General features: G+C 46.8%; 1 protein-coding gene and 1 pseudogene across 1 annotated transcript in view; one reads left to right on the plus strand and one right to left on the minus strand.

Moving 5' to 3' along the window:
* The window catches only part of LOC141121791 (uncharacterized), a 428,955-nt gene that overhangs the window by 328,137 nt on the left and 79,630 nt on the right, over positions 1 to 21,188 (minus strand). The gene's annotated exons all lie outside the window — the stretch shown is intronic.
* LOC141121800 (uncharacterized) lies at positions 350 to 20,666 on the plus strand (annotated as a pseudogene).

The raw sequence follows: 21,188 nt of genomic DNA on the forward strand, positions 1-21,188 counted from the left end.
AGCGCGGGTTTTATTCTATTTATATTGGTGACATAATTGCCCAAATCTGGGGATCAGGAGCCATTTCCACCCTTTACTCTCGGCTGGGGTTCTTTGTATCCATATAACAGATGTTCTACATGACTAAATCTGCAATCAATTTTACTGCAAAATCAAAGGAGGCCAAAATGTCTCCCCCCCCGAGCAGTAATATATTTCTATCCCCCTTGGTGGGAGTGGAGATGACCCATCTATAAGGATATACAGTACATACACACACAGCACAAGGCCGTGTTCACACTATGAGATGGTTCTTGGGGCTGCAGTTCCTCTGATCTCCACAAGATGGTGATCTCACCTCTACCCAGATAGGAAGTCTCTATGGAAGACAGACAGGAAGTGATGTCAGGGACACAGCCGTTCCATAGGAAGTAGAGAGGAGACATTGCTGAAAGAGGCAGCAGAGGAGGTAATAAGATCTTATTTTCTATTTACACCCAGTAACCTCCCTATAACAAAGGTCAGAAATATTGGATATTTTCATTTGAATTTAGTTTTATCAAATGGACACTCTCTAATCCGGATACAATGTATAACGCAGTCAGTTTATCTGTATAATTTGGAGTGTGAGTTCCGGGGTCCCCACATTGGGAGGACATGAGGCTCCCTCAGTAAGAAGCACATAAATGATTGTATAGTGTGTCAGGATAGAGCCAGACACCTCGGCACCACCTGAATCTGAGGTGAGGTCTCTGGCTGAATTTAAAATGCAGATAACAAAGAAAGGTGTCAGTCTGGTGAGTAAGGATGAGCTCCAGTGTGTTCGCACAGCCCACGTGCAGAGCCCGCCAGGAAGTCGGCGCTGCGCTGACCACAGGCAGTGAGACATTGTCCCGTTGCGTGGCTGCAGAGATCGGGACAATGTCTCACTGCCTGTGATTAGCGCAGTGCCGACTTCCTGGTGGGCTCTGCACGTGGGCTGTGCGAACACACTGGAGCTCATCCTTACTGGTGAGAGTCGCCTTCCGTGATAGGCACAGAGAGGAGCTGATAGCTTTAGACCTCATTAGACCTCACTGGAAGGTGCTTAGAACTGCTGAGTCTGATGGATCAGTATGGACCGTGTGACTGCTGGGACATGCAGTGGGGACGGAAAGTATTCAGACCCCCTTAAATTTTTCACTCTTTGTTATATTGTAGTCATTTGCTAAAATCATTTAAGTTCATTTTTTTCCTCATTTATGTACACACAGCACCCCATATTGTACACACAGCACCCCATATTGACAGAAAAACACAGAATTTTTGACATTTTTGCAGATTTATTAAAAAAGAAAAACTGAAATATCACATGGTCCTAAGTATTCAGACCCTTTGCGTGACACTCATATATTTAACTCAGGTGCTGTCCATTTCTTCTGATCATCCTTGAGATGGTTCTACACCTTCATTTGAGTCCAGCTGTGTTTGATTATACTGATTGGACTTGATTAGGGAAGTCACACACCTGTCTATATAAGACCTTACAGCTCACAGTGCATGTCAGAGCAAATGAGAATCATGAGGTCAAAGGAACTGCCTGAAGAGCTCAGAGACAGAATGGTGGCAAGGCACAGATCTGGCCAAGGTTACACAAAAATTCTGCTGCACTTAAGGTTCCTAAGAGCACAGTGGCCTCCATAATCCTTAAATGGAAGACGTTTGGGACGACCAGAACCCTTCCTAGAGCTGGCCGTCTGGCCAAACTGAGCTATCAGGGGAGAAGAGCCTTGGTGAGAGAGGTAAAGAAGAACCCAAAGATCACTGTGGCTGAGCTCCAGAGATGCAGTCGGGAGATGGGAGAAAGTTGTAGAAAGTCAACCATCACTGCAGCCCTCCACCAGTTGGGGCTTTATGGCAGAGTGGCCCGACCGAAGCCTCTCCTCAGTGCAAGACACATGAAAGCCCACATGGAGTTTGCTAAAAAAAAACACCTGAAGGACTCCAAGATGGTGAGAAATAAGATTCTCTGGTCTGATGAGACCAAGATAGAACTTTTTGGCCTTAATTTTAAGCGGTATTGTGGAGAAAATCAGGCACTGCTCATCACCTGTCCAATACAGTCCCAACAATGAAGCATGGTGGTGGCAGCATCATGCTGTGGGGGTGTTTTTCAGCTGCAGGGACAGGACGACTGGTTGCAATCGAGAGAAAGATGAATGAGGCCAAGTACAGGGATATCCTGGACGAAAACCTTCTCCAGAGTGCTCAGGACCTCAGACTGGGCCGAAGGTTTACCTTTCAACAAGAAAATGACCCCAAACACACAGCTAAAATAATGAAGGAGTGGCTTCACAACAACTCCGTGACTGTTCTTGAATGGCCCAGCCAGAGCCCTGACTTAAACCCAATTGAGCATCTCTGGAGAGACCTAAAAATGGCTGTCCACCAACATTTACCATCCAACCTGACAGAACTGGAGAGGATCTGCAAGCAGGAATGGCAGAGGATCCCCAAATCCAGGTGTGAAAAACTTGTTGCATCTTTCCCAAAAATACTCATGGCTGTATTAGATCAAAAGGGTGCTTCTACTAAATACTGAGCAAAGGGTCTGAATACTTAGGACCATGTGATACTTCAGTTTTTCTTTTTTAATAAATCTGCAAAAATGTCATCAATTCTGTGTTTTTCTGTCAATATGGGGTGCTGTGTGTACATTAATGAGGAAAAAAATGATTTTAACAAATGGCTGCAATATAACAAAGAGTGAAAAATGTAAGGGTGTCTGAAAACTTTCCGTCCCCACTGTATAGTTCCCTGTTGTTTGTGCTGTGTGAGGCTCTGAGCTGTGACCACAGTCCCCTTCCAAGGGCCCATGGACTTCACCCTGCTTCAGCTACCAGCCCCTGCCCCTGTCTGCTTGAATCTCTGCCCTGTTCTGGGCTTAGCTATTTCTGCCTGGATCTCTGCCCTTTTCTGGGCTTAGCCCTCTCTCCCTGAATCTCTGCCCTGTTCTGGGCTTAGCCCTCTCTGCCTGAATCTCTGCCCTGTTCTGGGCTTAGCCCTCTCTGCCTGAATACCTGCCCTGTTCTGGGCTTAGCCCTCTCTGCCTGAATCTCTGCCCTGTTCTGGGCTTAGCCCTTTCTGCCTGAATCTCTGGCCTGTTCTAGGCTTAGCCCTTTCTGCCTGAATTTCTGGCCTGTTCTAGGCTTAGCCCTTTCTGCCTGAATTTCTGGCCTGTTCTGGGCTTAGCTCTGTCTGCCTGGATCTCTGCCCTGTTCTGGGCTTAGCCCTCTCTGCCTGGATCTCTGCCGGGCTTAGCCCTCTCTGCCTAGATCTCTGCCGGGCTTAGCTCCGTCTGCCTGGATCTCTGCCCTGTTCTAGACTTAGCCCTCTCTGCCTGGATCTCTGCCCTGTTCTGGGCTTAGCTCTGTCTGCCTGGATCTCTGCCCTGTTCTGGGCTTAGCTCTGTCTGCCTGGATCTCTGCCCTGTTCTGGGCTTAGCTCTGTCTGCCTGGATCTCTGCCCTGTTCTGGGCTTAGCTCTGTCTGCCTGGATCTCTGCCCTGTTCTGGGCTTAGCTCTGTCTGCCTGGATCTCTGCCCTGTTCTGGGCTTAGCTCTGTCTGCCTGGATCTCTGCCCTGTTCTGGGCTTAGCTCTGTCTGCCTGGATCTCTGCCCTGTTCTGGGCTTAGCTCTGTCTGCCTGGATCTCTGCCCTGTTCTGGGCTTAGCTCTGTCTGCCTGGATCTCTGCCCTGTTCTGGGCTTAGCTCTGTCTGCCTGGATCTCTGCCCTGTTCTGGGCTTAGCTCTGTCTGCCTGGATCTCTGCCCTGTTCTAGACTTAGCCCTGTCTGCCTGGATCTCTGCCCTGTTCTAGACTTAGTTCTGTCTGCCTGGATCTCTGCCCTGTTCTAGACTTAGTTCTGTCTGCCTGGATCTCTGCCCTGTTCCGGGCTTAGCCCTGTCTGTCTGAATATCTGATCAAGGGGTTATTATGGTGCATAATGGATGTAGCCGAGTACATATAAATAAAAATGGTGGGAGGAAAGGGGTGGGTTGGGGGTTCCTGAGAGGGGGAACTTGGTGGTGGTAGTTAATGTTTTACAACAAGTTCAGGTATTAGTCTATGTAAGGATAAAATGATGCTGAATAAATGGAAGGCAGCCAGTCTATAAAAGCTAGAAGAAGCTCTGGAACAATAAAAAAGAAAGAAGGACGGCGCCCTCTAAGTGCAGCATGTATGTTAAAAATATTTATTACAATAGATAAAAACACTCACATTTGAGTTGCTAAAAACCAGCATGTAAAGTAGTTTCATTCGCGTGCTCTCGGGGGATGTGGGTGTCACGGGCCAGTGGGGGGGTTCCTGGGATGTGAGTTCTGTGACCCGGGTCCTGGTGGCTGTTCCGGTGGTGCCGAGGGTACTCAGAGCCTCCGGGCGACCAGGATGTCGGTCATGGATCCTCCGTGGAGCGCCGTGCTGACCTGCATCTTCACTTTCGGGGGCGGGGTGAGGCGGGCGGTGCTTTCGCGTTCGGAGCATGCATGCTCCTTCATCAGGCTATGCTGGTGGCCATATTCAGTGTGGGAATTTATACCATAGGCACTGGGAGGGGTGGAGAGGTGATTGAGAGGAGGGCGGGACTATGTATAATTATTGGGCGCATAGGTAACCATGGAGATGGGGTGTACACAATGTGGAAGGGGAGTGAAGGGATCCACTGTTGGAAAAAACCCAGACGCAATATACCCCCCCAAAGTTAACAACCACTCCAATCTCCACACCCCGTCAGGGCAAGAGAACCACACCCCAGTCCCCCTGATGGAATGCGTACCAAGGCCCACCACGGCCCTCTTATCCTGTCAAGGCCCCTCCACCAAGCCATATAAACCACATAGGCCACCGGCACCTTCCAGACGGCCACAGCCTACACCAACATGAAAAGAGGACCATCATCGTCCACCACCCCCGTGCCAGTTTCTTCCTCCAGTACACCCAAAACTTCCAAGAGTATAAAGAAGAAACCCCACACTGGCATCCTTACCTCAATCCCTTCCATACCGGTTACCCTCAAAGAAACACAGGCCGGCAGTGCCATATCAGATCACAGTACCTATGAGGATCCCCAGTCATCCACTCTGGATTTTGGTATTGGGAATCTACACACCACACAGCCCAAGATCACTCATGCATCTGGGCCCACCACGGACCACCCCAGTATCCACGCCATCTCATCACCCCTCATTTACAGTCCGACCAATAAACATATATCTCCCCCCACCCCCTCTTTTTTAGTGATCACCCCCCAACCCTGCCCAAAAAGAAAGCTCACCGACGAGGCAGGAGAGGGGGGAGACACAGACACAAAAAAGGAGGGAGAAATTGCGCAGACTGTAAAAATCTTCAACCTCTCTGATCACACCTTATCCATGCCTGAAAAATCTCTACTAGCACGCGGGCTCACCTTTGCCCCCACAGCATCTCCCAACCCTTTCACTCTCTTCTTGGATCTCAATAGGTTCATTAGAAATATCACCATCAAATGATATTTCAACATTCACATTCATTCAGACACTAAGAAAGGTAATGGTACCCCAAACATTACCCCAAACACTACTCCATATACTACTAATGACCACGCTGAATGCACTACTACTACAGAAGACTCCTCCACCCTAGGACCAACAGAACTCATAGCCCTAGACCAGTTAGAAAATCTCTACATTGACGACCAGATTGAATCTCTAACTCAACATCCACCCACCTCTCCACCCATCTTACACACTAATTTCAAACCGAAATCTATCTTTTATCCCACATTTGCCATAGGACCCTACGTCCAGACCTTCTATCAGGTTGTATATGCTGATATACTACGAATGTGTCAAATGTCCAACTCACGCTCCAATCCACCATCCAACTTAACCCCAGCAGAATGCACGGCCCTTAAAACACTCACCAACAACAGGCAACTGGTTATTAAGCCCGCAGATAAAGGAGGTGGTATCGTAGTCCAGAACCGTGCAGACTACATGCTGGAAACAACTAGACTCCTATCTGACACATCCACATACAAAAAACTTTCCGGAGATCCCTTACCCAAATTCTCTATTGAAACTCACGACCTAATAGATCGAGCACAAGCAGATGGTATAAACTGCATCCGAAGCCTCATTTCTTAAACACGACTTTTACAAAAGGCCCTACTTTTACCACCTTCCGAAGGTGCACAAAGACCCCACACACCCTCCTGGTAGACCAATAGTGGCGGCCATGGAAAGCGTAACCAGCTACTTCTCTATCTACATTGATCATTTTCTACAGGGTATAGTACAGAACCTACCTTCCTACATCAAAGGCAGCGTCCACCTTCTGAACATGCTACAATACTACTCCTGGGAACCCACGTACCGCTGGCTCTCGCTAGATGTGGTCTCACTATACACGTCCATTCCCCACAACATTGGTTTACAAGCTGTACGACACTACCTTAACAATGATCCATCACTTAACCCACGTCAGAACCAATTCTTACTGGAAATATTAGAATTCTGCCTAACCCACAATTATTTGGAATCCCACGGAGACTTCTACATTCAAACACAAGGAACTGCCATGGGGGCCAATTTTGCCCCCAGCTACGCGAACCTTACCATGGGTTACTGGGAGCTACAATATATACACAACAATAACCCATATGCGCCCCACATAGTCTATTACGGGCGCTACATAGATGACGTGGTCATTATCTGGGATGGTCCAGAAACCTCCATCCTACCCTTCGTCCAACACTGCAACAACAACACCATGGGTCTATCATTTACATCAGTCACAGACAATGAATGAATGAATGATTTGTAAAGCGCTAAAAATGCGAACTGAATCACCTCAAGGCGCTAAATGCGTTTAGTGTTGAACAGCTTCAATAACAAACTGGCCTTTTTGGATCTGGAACTCTTCCACTATGAAAACACCATCTGCGCCCAGAATTATACAAAATCCACCTCAGGGAATTCTTACCTACACTTCAACAGTTGCCATCACCCACGATGGGTTAAAAACATCCCAAAAAGCCAGTTCTGCCGCCTAAAACACAATTGCACGCGCCTACAGGACTATGAAACACACGGCCTACTACTCAAAGCCAAATTCAAAGACAAGGGTTACCCAGACCACATCACAGAAGATGCCTTCCAATACTATCTCAGTGAAAACGCGAAGGACAAGAGACAAACCAGTACAGACGACACTACCCAACCCGTCAGATTTGTGACACAATACCACAACAGATTTAAGCAAAAGGTAAAGGTATTCACCAAACACTGGTCCATTCTGCGTGAGGATCCGCATCTAAAACCCACCATAAGTGATAAACCACTGGTCACCTACAGACGGGCTAAGAATATAAAGGCCCAAATAGCACCAAGCAAAGTGAAAACAGCACGCCCCACCGTCAGTGCCCCGTTAACCTTCTTTAACATCAAAGGCATGTATCAATGTAGGAAGCCCCTCTGCCTCACATGTGCCCATGTTACACATAGGCAAAAAGACTTCCATCATAAGGGTAAACTATATGTCATCCCCGACTTCTTCAATTGTGGTTCAGATTATGTGGTCTATTGCCTCACATGCCCCTGCGGCCTACTATACGTAGGCCGCACTATACACCCGCTCCGCAAAAGGTTTGGTGAGCATCGTAATCTTGTAGAGAAGGGCATTGACAAGCATAGCGTACCGAGACATTTTAAAGAACATCATGAACAAACACCTTCAGGGCTACGCGTGTGGGTTATTGAGTCTATTCCACCCACCCTTCCTACCGCTGAACGCTACAAAAGGTTGTGTGAAAGAGAAAACTACTGGATGTACACACTAGACACTTTATCACCAGGAGGCCTCAGTGAAGGCATCGAAATTAACATTTTGCTGTGACCCCAACCACATCCCTGCCTCATCATATCATCTCATCTCAATTCACCACGTATTGTTTCATCCATTGTCCTACCTGTTGTCTTATTCATTGTTTTTTATTTTATTTATTTATTTTTTTATATTTATTTTTATTAAAAAAAAATTATTTTTATTTTTAATTTCTTTATTTGTATTTTTATAGTAATAAAAATAAATATTATTTTTATTTTTATTTTATTTATTTTATTTTTTTTATTTATTTGTATTTTTATTTTTATTTATTTATTTATTTATACTTATCTTTATTTTTATTATTTTCACTTTTATTTCCCAGTATTCCCCATAACATTCCTCTCATTCCCAAATACCCGTCTGGAAACACAACCCCCCTCCTTTTGTCCCAATCTTACGCGTCATTTAAATGTGTTTATATGTATATATATGTGTGTGAAAGGATCCTATATAAATGGTTCTTTATGTTTACACACATATATACATTGTACATGTTTTATTCCTTTTCCATCATTGCGTCATTTCTTCTCATATATACCACCCCTCTCTCCCTATAGTTATATACCTCTTTAATTATATACCGTTTTCTGCGTTTTTGTATTCCCTTCTCATATATATTTACGTGTGTGTGTGTGTGTGTGTATGTGTGTATATATATATATATATATATATATATATATATATATATATATATATATATATATATATAATTTTGTTCCCGTCCACTATGATCAATACAACTTTCCTCTTCATATAGACCGCCTTACCCCACGATCCATATATACACATATATGTTCTTACCACAACATACTCATTTGCATATCTCCTTCCCCCCCTCCTCACTCCCCACCCACTCCCCGTCTCCCTATACTCCCCTTCCACATTGTGTACACCCCATCTCCATGGTTACGCCCAATCATTATACATAGTCCCGCCCTCCTCTCAATCACTTCTCCACCTCTCCCAGCGCCTATGGTATAAATTCCCACACAGAATATGGCCACCAGCATAGCCTGATGAAGGAGCATGCATGCTCCGAACGCGAAGCACCGCCCGCCTCACCCCGTCCCCAGAAGTGAAGACGCAGGTCAGCACGGCGCTCCACGGAGGATCCATGACCGACATCCTGGTCGCCCGGAGGCTCTGAGTACCCTCGGCACCACCGGAACAGCCACCAGGACCCGGGTCACAGGACTCACATCCCAGGAACCCCCCCACTGGCCCGTGACACCCACATCCCCCGAGAGCACGCGGATGAAACTACTTTACATGCTGGTTTTTAGCAACTCAAATGTGAGTGTTTTTATCTATTGTAATAAATATTTTTAACATACATGCTGCACTTAGAGGGCGCCGTCCTTCTTTCTTTTTTATTTTGCCTGAATCTCTGCCCTGTTCTGGACTTAGCCCTGTCTGCCTGGATCTCTGCCCTGTTCTGGACTTAGCCATGTCTGCCTGAATCTCTGCCCTGTTCTGGACTTAGCCCTGTCTGCCTGGATCTCTGCCCTGTTCTGGACTTAGCCATGTCTGCCTGGATCTCTGCCCTGTTCTGGACTTAGCCCTCTCTGCCTGGATCTCTGCCCTGTTCTGGACTTAGCCCTGCCTGCCTGGATCTCTGCCCTGTTCTGGACTTAGCCCTGCCTGCCTGGATCTCTGCCCTGTTCTGGGCTTAGCCCTGCCTGCCTGGATCTCTGCCCTGTTCTGGGCTTAGCCCTGCCTGCCTGGATCTCTGCCCTGTTCTGGGCTTAGCCCTGCCTGCCTGGATCTCTGCCCTGTTCTGGGCTTAGCCCTGCCTGCCTGGATCTCTGCCCTGTTCTGGGCTTAGCCCTGCCTGCCTGGATCTCTGCCCTGTTCTGGGCTTAGCTCTGTCTGCCTGGATCTCTGCCCTGTTCTGGGCTTAGCTCTGTCTGCCTGGATCTCTGCCCTGTTCTGGGCTTAGCTTTGTCTGTCTGGCTCTTTGCCCTGTTCTGGACTTAGCCCTGTCTGCCTGGATCTCTGCCCTGTTCTGGACTTAGCCCTGCCTGCCTGGATCTCTGCCCTGTTCTGGGCTTAGCCCTGTCTGCCTGGATCTCTGCCCTGTTCTGGGCTTAGCCCTGTCTGCCTGGATCTCTGCCCTGTTCTGGGCTTAGCCCTGTCTGCCTGGATCTCTGCCCTGTTCTGGGCTTAGCCCTGTCTGCCTGGATCTCTGCCCTGTTCTGGGCTTAGCCCTGTCTGCCTGGATCTCTGCCCTGTTCTGGGCTTAGCCCTGCCTGGATCTCTGCCCTGTTCTGGACTTAGCCCTGTCTGCCTGGATCTCTGCCCTGTTCTGGGCTTAGCCCTGTCTGCCTGGATCTCTGCCCTGTTCTGGGCTTAGCCCTGTCTGCCTGGATCTCTGCCCTGTTCTGGACTTAGCTCTGTCTGCCTGGATCTCTGCCCTGTTCTGGACTTAGCCATGTCTGCCTGAATCTCTGCCCTGTTCTGGACTTAGCCATGTCTGCCTGAATCTCTGCCCTGTTCTGGACTTAGCCCTGTCTGCCTGGATCTCTGCCCTGTTCTGGACTTAGCCATGTCTGCCTGGATCTCTGCCCTGTTCTGGACTTAGCCCTCTCTGCCTGGATCTCTGCCCTGTTCTGGACTTAGCCCTGCCTGCCTGGATCTCTGCCCTGTTCTGGACTTAGCCCTGCCTGCCTGGATCTCTGCCCTGTTCTGGGCTTAGCCCTGCCTGCCTGGATCTCTGCCCTGTTCTGGGCTTAGCCCTGCCTGCCTGGATCTCTGCCCTGTTCTGGGCTTAGCCCTGCCTGCCTGGATCTCTGCCCTGTTCTGGGCTTAGCCCTGCCTGCCTGGATCTCTGCCCTGTTCTGGGCTTAGCCCTGCCTGCCTGGATCTCTGCCCTGTTCTGGGCTTAGCTCTGTCTGCCTGGATCTCTGCCCTGTTCTGGGCTTAGCTCTGTCTGCCTGGATCTCTGCCCTGTTCTGGGCTTAGCTTTGTCTGTCTGGCTCTTTGCCCTGTTCTGGACTTAGCCCTGTCTGCCTGGATCTCTGCCCTGTTCTGGACTTAGCCCTGCCTGCCTGGATCTCTGCCCTGTTCTGGGCTTAGCCCTGTCTGCCTGGATCTCTGCCCTGTTCTGGGCTTAGCCCTGTCTGCCTGGATCTCTGCCCTGTTCTGGGCTTAGCCCTGTCTGCCTGAATCTCTGCCCTGTTCTGGGCTTAGCCCTGCCTGGATCTCTGCCCTGTTCTGGACTTAGCTCTGTCTGCCTGGATCTCTGCCCTGTTCTGGGCTTAGCCCTGCCTGCCTGGATCTCTGCCCTGTTCTGGGCTTAGCCCTGCCTGCCTGGATCTCTGCCCTGTTCTGGGCTTAGCCCTGCCTGCCTGGATCTCTGCCCTGTTCTGGGCTTAGCCCTGCCTGCCTGGATCTCTGCCCTGTTCTGGGCTTAGCTCTGTCTGCCTGGATCTCTGCCCTGTTCTGGGCTTAGCTCTGTCTGCCTGGATCTCTGCCCTGTTCTGGGCTTAGCTTTGTCTGTCTGGCTCTTTGCCCTGTTCTGGACTTAGCCCTGTCTGCCTGGATCTCTGCCCTGTTCTGGACTTAGCCCTGCCTGCCTGGATCTCTGCCCTGTTCTGGGCTTAGCCCTGTCTGCCTGGATCTCTGCCCTGTTCTGGGCTTAGCCCTGTCTGCCTGGATCTCTGCCCTGTTCTGGGCTTAGCCCTGTCTGCCTGGATCTCTGCCCTGTTCTGGGCTTAGCCCTGTCTGCCTGGATCTCTGCCCTGTTCTGGGCTTAGCCCTGTCTGCCTGGATCTCTGCCCTGTTCTGGGCTTAGCCCTGTCTGCCTGGATCTCTGCCCTGTTCTGGGCTTAGCCCTGTCTGCCTGAATCTCTGCCCTGTTCTGGGCTTAGCCCTGTCTGCCTGGATCTCTGCCCTGTTCTGGGCTTAGCCCTGTCTGCCTGGATCTCTGCCCTGTTCTGGGCTTAGCCCTGTCTGCCTGGATCTCTGCCCTGTTCTGGGCTTAGCCCTGTCTGCCTGGATCTCTGCCCTGTTCTGGGCTTAGCCCTGTCTGCCTGGATCTCTGCCCTGTTCTGGGCTTAGCCCTGTCTGCCTGGATCTCTGCCCTGTTCTGGGCTTAGCCCTGTCTGCCTGGATCTCTGCCCTGTTCTGGGCTTAGCCCTGTCTGCCTGGATCTCTGCCCTGTTCTGGGCTTAGCCCTGTCTGCCTGGATCTCTGCCCTGTTCTGGGCTTAGCCCTGCCTGGATCTCTGCCCTGTTCTGGACTTAGCCCTGTCTGCCTGGATCTCTGCCCTGTTCTGGGCTTAGCCCTGTCTGCCTGGATCTCTGCCCTGTTCTGGACTTAGCTCTGTCTGCCTGGATCTCTGCCCTGTTCTGGGCTTAGCCCTGCCTGGATCTCTGCCCTGTTCTGGACTTAGCCCTGTCTGCCTGGATCTCTGCCCTGTTCTGGGCTTAGCCCTGTCTGCCTGGATCTCTGCCCTGTTCTGGGCTTAGCCCTGTCTGCCTGGATCTCTGCCCTGTTCTGGACTTAGCCCTGTCTGTCTGGATCTTTGCCCTGTTCTGGGCTTAGCTCTGTCTGCCTGGATCTCCGTCCCTAGGAGCGCAGTGTGCACTATCTGTGTGGTTTTACATTGCCACCCAGAGGAATGTTTTGTTGTAATGTGTCTTGCTACCCTGATGTACTAACACTGCTCTGCCCATGTGCCAAGGACTTTAACCCCCCCTGTACCAAACACTGCCCTGTGGACTATCACCGCTTTGATGTCCCATATTGCTGTCCTGAGGAGCACAATTCATTGCTGTGCCTTCTGTTTTCCCTGTGGACTACCTCCTCTTTTCTGTCCCATATTGCCACCCTGAGGATCACTCTTCATTGCTTTGTCTATTCTGTGGACTAGATCTCCCACTGCCTGTACCCGAGTCCCCCAATAAACGCCCTCGTGTCGGGTTCCTGGTGATTTGCCTCTGTGTGCTCTCTCTCTGCACTCTTCATTCATCACACCCCCGTCATGTCCGTCCTCTTCCTCCATAGTCACTCTGATGTCTTTTATCTCCAGCAGATGATGATACACACATATATAGTGTGGATATTAACCCCTTCAGGGGGATCAATTGATGATTAATATATCTTCCTTCCAAAGCTGGCCATACATGGTTCAGTTTTATTGTTCATCCAGCGGGATGAGAGGAAAAAACTGAAGTGATTCCCCCATCCACACATTGGAGGGGGATGGGGGAATCCTCCCCGCTGCACTATTGTATTCTGACAATGGGGGGCGCTCCTCCGCTCTCAGAATACACAGATCAGTGATGAAGCTATTGGCTGCAGCCGCTGATGGAGTGACTTTTATCCGGCAGTGACCACACATGGATGGAAATGTGACCGATCCCTGCTGAACCAGCTGAATTTCCATGTCTCTATGGTCACCTTAAGAGACTTCCTCCCCCCCCCCCTCATCTCCTTCATTATTTAAAGTGATATTAAAGGCTTGTTTTTTTTAAATAACAAACATGTTATTCTGGGGGTCCCCTTCCGACAGTCCTGGCCCCTCCCTCCTGCCAATTGGCCCCAGAGCAAGCAGCTTGCAGGCACCCGAGCAGGCTCACTGCCAAGCTGCTGCTCTTTGTGTCCATTCACACACAATGCCGCAGCTCAGCCCCACCCCACCCCTCCTCTCTCCTCATTGGCTGACTGGCTGTGATTGACAGCATCGAAAACCAATGGCTCCTGCTGCTATCTCAGCAAATGAGGAAGGAGAGTCGAGGATTTTGTGCGCATCGCTGAAAACATTGCTGTCTCTGGTGAGTATAAGGGGGGGAGGGGGACTGCTGCACACAGAAGGTTATTTACCTTCATCTATAGAATGCATAAAGGTAAGAAACCTTGAGCCTTTAGAACCACTTTAAGTCCTGCTGAGATAATCTCCCATTGGCTGAGCAATATTCTCATTTGTCTCTGAGCTCCTTCTTGCTATTCCTCGTCCTGCCTGTTGTTTCCTTGGATTGATTTTCTGTGTAGTGACCCCGGCTTCATCTCTTGGATGCGCTCGTCTGTTGCTTGTCCTGACCTTTATCCTGATTCCTGGATCTCCTCCTCATCTCACACCCAACATAGAGAATGGAATTTGTGATCCAGGAGGTCAAATTTTACAAGACTCCCAATTTGCAAGAACCATAGTGAACACTAAACTGTCCAGATCAAATATTTTCTCACTGGGGACCATAGTGCTTAAATACATACTGACCTTCATATTGCCTCCTGATATCCTCATCCTATTATTATACAACCAATACCAATCCAGATAATTCTCTGTTATCAATGGTATGTCTACAGGGAAACCTTCATAGATGATGGCACCAATGAGGATGGAGGAGGACCAGAGTCACATGACTGAGAAGATACTTAAATTCACCCTGGAGATCATCTACCTGCTGACTGGAGAGGTGAGGAGGATTCTGGGAGGTCACATGACATCACTCTTATCTCTATTAATAAAACACAGACTTGACCGGAGAGACGAGGAGGATTCTGGGATTCTAACATAATATTCCTATTGGTTCTTCAATACAGAGATTTCCTCTTGTGAAGTCAGGTGATCATATGACCATCACAGTGCCTCCATGTGACTCCCTAAAACCTGAGAGACACAACATGCAGAAGATTCTAGAAGTCACCAAGAAGATGATGGAGCTGCTGACAGGAGAGGTGAGCGGTGCTGGGAATTCTGGGACATTATCCAGTAACAGACAAGGGATGTGTCTGGATGGTGACTGTATCATTGTGTGTGTCAGGTTCCTATAAGGCAGTGGTTCTCAACTCTTGTCCCCAGGACCCACCAACAGGCCAGGTTTGCAAAATAACTGAAATACATCACAGGTGATATCATTTGCTGCTCAGTGATTGCAGTATTCTAGTCTGCATTTCCCCAAGGTAATACTTAAAATCTGGCCTGTTAGTGGGTCCTGAGGACAGGAGTTGAGAACCACTGCTACATAGTTACATAGTTAGTCAGGTTGAAAAAAGACACAAGTCCATCCAGTTCAACCATAAAAAAAAAAAAGTGTCAGGATGTCACTATTTCTCCATGGAGGAGTGGGAGCATTTAGAAGGACACAAGGATCTCTACAAGGACTTCACGATGGCCCCTCACATCACTGGGTAAGAGGAGACTTTATTGTAAAGGAGAGAGCAGTACGGAGGGTCCACCTAGATCCCCCATCATCTGATAAACACATAGAAACAATGTATTCAGTCAGTGTGGGTTTGCTGCAGATGCTCCAGTAATGGGAACCCACCAGAGAGATGTCCCCGTCCTCTGTATTCCCGGGATTCCACACAGGAAGGTCACACCATCCCTCACCATCATCAGGTAGATCACTGATAGTATCATTAGGATCTAGGGCTGAAACAACTAATCGATTAATCGACAACTAATCGATTATGAAATTAATCGATTACTATTTTAATAATCGATTAATCGGCCAGTAACATAATGGGGTAAAAAAAAAAAAAAACAATGAGCCCTTTATAGTACAAAATGAGCAAATAATCGCTACTCTAAATATTACTTTCACAGTTCTACAGTAAAAAAATTAACCCCTTACAGTAGTGATTATCTGCTTTTTTTTGTACTATAAAAGGGCTAATTTTAGTTTAACCCAATTATGTTACTAAACGTCTTAGACCTGGTTCACATCTATGTGTTTTTTGGTGCTTTTTGCAAAAACGCACTACAGTTCATTTACATGGTTTCCTATGGGACACGTTCACATCTATGCTTTTTTCAGCCACTGTGTATTTGGAAAGGGTCAGGGACTTTTTCTTTAACGCAAACCGGTGCTTTTTTGGTTCAATATACTTCAATGGAGAAGCTACAGAAAAGCATGTAATGCGTTTTTTCAGCAATTTGTGTCTTTTAACCTGCCCAACAACAAATTCACCAAAAAAAAAAAATGCAAAAACGCAAATTGCAGCAAAATCACATGTGCAAAAATCAAAACACACAGCAAAAAGCACTGCAGAAACAGATCAAAAGCAAACTGCATAGGTGTGTACCAAGCCTTATGCTGGCCACATGGATCAATTTTCAGACAAGAATATTCAGACGAAAAATCTTTGTACATTCGCTGAATTAAAGAATGTTTGAAATTTTCACTTGTTTTTAATATTCTGTTTTTAAAATGAATGTAATTTCTGAACTAAACCACATACACTGTCTGAAAATTGCGTTTGACCAAGAAGTTTTCTATTTCCAAATTTTCCCATCACTGTGGTTGAAAATGAACGTCGATTTGACCCCACTAACGATTAGAAAATCGAACGAACGTCCTTAAAATTACAATTTTTTTTTTTTTTTAAGGACAACATTGTTTGTTTTTAAATTAAAAAAAATGATCTCTGAGTCTGATATTTACCAGATTTACCCTTTAATAGTATATACAGTATATCTCCTCTAATAGTATATACAATATATCTCTCCTCTAATAGTATATACAGTATATCTCTTCTGTCTGTTATTCTCAGAGTGGATTAGATATTTTGCTACCTAACCATATAATTGGTTATTTATTTTTACCACTGCATAGAGATTTTTAAGAATAAATTGCCTTTTTTTAAAAACGTTACATATTAACTAAATTATACACCACACTTTTTAAGTTAAGTTATTAACCGATTAATCGAAACAATAATCGGCCAACTAATCGATTATGAAAATAATCGTTAGTTGCAGCCCTATTAGGATCTGTACATTATCTGTACATTATCTGCATTGTCACAATTTATGTCATTTTATTATATATTCAGAGTGGAAACCTGAGAGATTCTAAAGTTGAGGTTAAAGAGGAGATAAAAGAAGAGGATGATGAGGATGGAGTGATGGAGGAGTCAGAGTATCTTAAAGAACACAAAGATCTGTACCAGGACACCATGGTGAAGACATCCAGCTACAGAAACCCACCAGAGAGATGTCCCCGTCCTCTGTATTCCTGGAATTCCACACAGGAAGGTCACACCATCCCTCACCATCATCAGGTAGATGATTGACAATTATTGGTAGTTCTGATTTATACACAGCATGTTTGTTACAATAAATGTTTTATTTTATATTTAGAGTGAAAACCTTGGGGATTATAATATTGTTGTTAAAGAAGAGTATAAAGAGGAGGATGAGGAGTATGGAGTGATAGAGGAGTTTTCAGAAGGACACAAGGATATGATGGAGCCACCTAATACCAGGAACCCACCAGAGAGATGTCTCCATCCTCTGTATTCCCGGGATTCCACACAGGAAGATCACACCATCCCTCACTGTTACAAGGTTGGTGGGACAAAGGTTATAAAACACATTATAGAGACAATGTGTGGATTTTTTATGTGATGTCACAATAAAGCTTATATCTTACAGATGATATTCACTCAAATTTTTTTGATTTAGAGTGGAGATCCAATCAATTTAGAATTTGAGGTTAAAGCAGAAGAAGAAGAGAGGTATGTGAGGGATGATCAGCAGTCTATGGAGGAGGATGGAATAACAGGGACATTTATAGAGGAGGACACTCCTACAGAGATCAGCACAGGTGGGTCATTAACACTAAATACATTCCTCCACCCATACTGCTCACTGATTGGTCCAGAGTAGGATGGGGACTGGGTGATATCAGCCTGTAATCCCCTGGTCACTTTCCTGAGCTGTGTTCCCCGTCCTGTATTCCTGTATTTCTCTTGGATAATCTTCCTTCTCTGTGCTGCAGACACAATTTATGCATCTAGACTGGATTTATGGAGATTCTGGGGTTCAGCTGGCAGAAAAATGTTGATTTTTCACTATATGCGTTACTAGACATAGGCTCCTGGGGTATGTACCTTGAGTCTTCCTCCCCATGCCTGGGTCTAGTAAAATCTCTGACAGAACAATTCTCCCAGGGTTACTTGTTCTGTTGTCTGCTGGCTGTGCGGTGTGGGACCTCTGCAACTTGTCTCACGTAAACATTTAATATACCACTGCTTACTGTATACCAATATTTTGAGTCCTGATCATAACACTATATAATTAATATTGTACATTACATACTCCTGACCCCTGCACTATATACTCTATGTTGTACATTACATCATTCTGATACTATATAGTCCTATCTGTTGTATCTTATACAATATGTTGTACATTACATAGTCCTGACTTCTGCTCTCTCCCTTCTACCCACTGCTATATATAAACATAATATGTATTCTCTTTTGTTACAACCATTTCCTACCAGCTGGACATTTTATATCTGATGATTTGATTGGAGCACAGACTTTTACATGTTGATAATAATGTGATAACATCCTAAAACTTTGGAACTTTAAACAGAAAGTTTTAATGAGGGAGGAGTCAATAACCCAATGATGGTGATCTTCAGGATCAGTCCAGTCTTCATCTTGGTTGTTCTCCCCCCATCCTCACTCTCTGACCTCTGGTGGGGCTCAGCCCCGCTGTTATTCATGACTAAATCATGGACTAAATAAGGAAGTGCAGGACTTCTTGTGTTGGGAAGATGGCAATGAGTGATAGAGGGGGTGGGGACACTCGTCCTATAATCCCCTCATCACTGTCACTCCTATAAAAGAAAGTTATTGTTGTTTCCTCACTCTCTGACTAAGGTCCATGAATAAAGAAATGAACTGATAGGAGATCAGAGGACTCATTTACTAGTTACTTTGAGGGTGGAATTGTAAGATCCTCAGAGTCAAAGCTGCCTGATGTGGGCGGAGTCCTGGTTTAGGGGAACCAATCTGTTCATGTCAAGTAATAATCTTTTTATTTCTATTTTAGTAGATGGACGGGAGATGAGGAAAACCTCAGAGGATTGTCTCACTTTGTCTCCAGACTGTAAAGTAGAAGATGAGGACATCACACAGTATAGTCCAGGAGAAAACCCGGCTACTTCAAATGTCCATCCGGCACCACACAGTGTAGATGGACCATCGTATTCCTCTTATCCTGAGGAACCTCAGACTGTGAGGGATGGTGCCGTCCTTCCAACAGATAAGAGGTTTTCCTGTGCTGAGTGCGGGAAGTGTTTCCGTTTTAAATCCCAACTTAATGTGCATAAAAGTTCTCACACGGGGGAGAAGCCCTATTCTTGTTCTGAGTGCGGGAAATGTTTCAATTTTAAATCTAAACTTAATGTGCATAAAAGATCTCACACAGGTGAGAAGCCGTATTCCTGTCCTGAGTGCGGGAAATGTTTTAATTCAAAATCCGAACTTAATAGGCATAAAAGATCTCACACAGGTGAGAAGCCATATTCCTGCCCTGAGTGTGGAAAATGTTTTTCAGACAATTCAAGTCTTTACAGACATCAGAGATCTCACACGGGACAGAAGCCGTATTCTTGTCCTGAGTGCGGGAAATGTTTTTCACAGAAGTCCAGTCTTTACACACATCAGAGATTGCATACGGGGGAAAAGCCGTATTCCTGTCCTGAGTGTGGAAAATGTTTTTCATTTAATTCCAGTCTTTACAGACATCACAGATCTCACACAGGGCAGAAGCCATTTCCCTGCTCTGAGTGCGGAAAATGTTCGCACAAAAATCAAACCTTGTTACACATCAGAGATCTCACACAGGGAGAAGCCGTATTCCTGTCCTGAATGAGGGAAAGGTTCCTCACTGAAGTCCTGTCTTCCTGTACATCAGAGATCCCACATGACCTTCGAGGTATATTAGTGTCTTGGAAATGTCTTCTATATGAATGTTGCTGGACATCACAGCTCTCATGTGGGGAAGAAGCACACCCTGATATACACCTCAGATATACTCCATGGCTGATCTTCATCATGTAAGAAACAATTCATAAGGAGATGAAGTGTTGTACTGTGTTGGCCATTGGTAGCAGTAGAAAAATAAAAATGGAATCATTACCTGTTATTGGGTGAGTACATTTTGTGGTGTAAGCTTTCACAAGAAGGGGCATGGCTTGATGGTGGAGTGAGCGGACTTGTAGAGATACCTCTCCGGCTCACGAACAGCATCCTGCAGTGATCCTGGGTCCCTTCTCCTCTGGACCAGCACCAAACTCTTCCCCACAGTCGTGGGCACACTTCAGGCTGACATCCATGGTGAAATAGGGACCACCCATGCTGACATCCGTGGTGGGACAACTCACCAGTTTTAGATGGCGCCGAGACACGCTGCAACCGTCGTCCCCCTCCTCTCTGACAGCCTACAGCTCTGGTGAGTGAATTTATACCCAGCCAGACTCCCTGAAGCCCCAGGACTCTCACCTAGACAATGAGGACTGCCAGGCCCTAGATTCCCCCCTGCTGAGACTACACTGGCCACTATTATGCTGGCTATACAGGACTGCAAGACCTCCATTTTTACCCAGATAGCATCTATCCACATGGACTTCTCCCTATTGAAACAAGATATGATAGAACAGGGGCTACTGAAGAATGTATAAGCTCTCTGGAGGATGTTGTGCACCCCTAATCTGCCACCGTGCGAGATCACACAGGTGAAATGGTGGCTCTCTGCACTAAAATTGATGACTTGGAAAATCGTTTGCTCAGGAACAAACTCCGTTTTGTGGGGTTTCCTAAACAAGCAGAGGGCTCTCAACCAGAAAAAATCTCATACTCCTGGCTACGGGACATTTTTGGTACAGACACACCCTCTTTAGCCTATGTTATCGAGCATGCTCCACGTCCCCCTCCTGCAGGAGCCCCCCCCACACAATCCATGATTGCACGGATCCTTAACTTCAAGGATAACGTTGCCATTCCACAGCTTGCCAGAGAGAAAGATCCTCTAAAGCAGTGGACATCAACCCTGTCCTCAGGGCCCACTAACAGGCCAGGTTTTATGTATTACCTTGGGAAGATGCAGACTAGAATACTGCAATCACTGAGTAGCAAATTATATCACCTGTGATGTATTTCAGTTATCTTGCAAACCTGGCCTGTTAGTGGGCCCTGAGGACAGGGTTGATGACCACTGCTCTAAAGTGCAATGGCAATACCATCTCAGTCTACCCTGACTTCTCAGCTGACGTCCACCGACAACGCACATCCTTTGCGGCAGTGAAGGCCCGCCTGTGCACAGAGGGTCTTTCATATGCTATGCTTTTCCCTGCTAAACTGCATGTTACCCATGATGGCAAAGCTTACTTCTACACCAACCATAAAGAAGCCATGGCGTGGTTAAATGATCATTATGGAGTTTTACCGAGGTGCAGGGCTGACTTATTGAAGATGGCCAGTGCTCCCTACAGGCACCCCTTATGCTCCCTTATTACAACTCCATTACATTGCCTCTATAGACAGGTGACATGTTTGCACACC

The sequence above is a fragment of the Aquarana catesbeiana genome, unplaced genomic scaffold (genome assembly GCF_042186555.1).
Source record: "Aquarana catesbeiana isolate 2022-GZ unplaced genomic scaffold, ASM4218655v1 unanchor232, whole genome shotgun sequence".
Taxonomy (NCBI): Eukaryota; Metazoa; Chordata; class Amphibia; order Anura; family Ranidae; genus Aquarana; species Aquarana catesbeiana.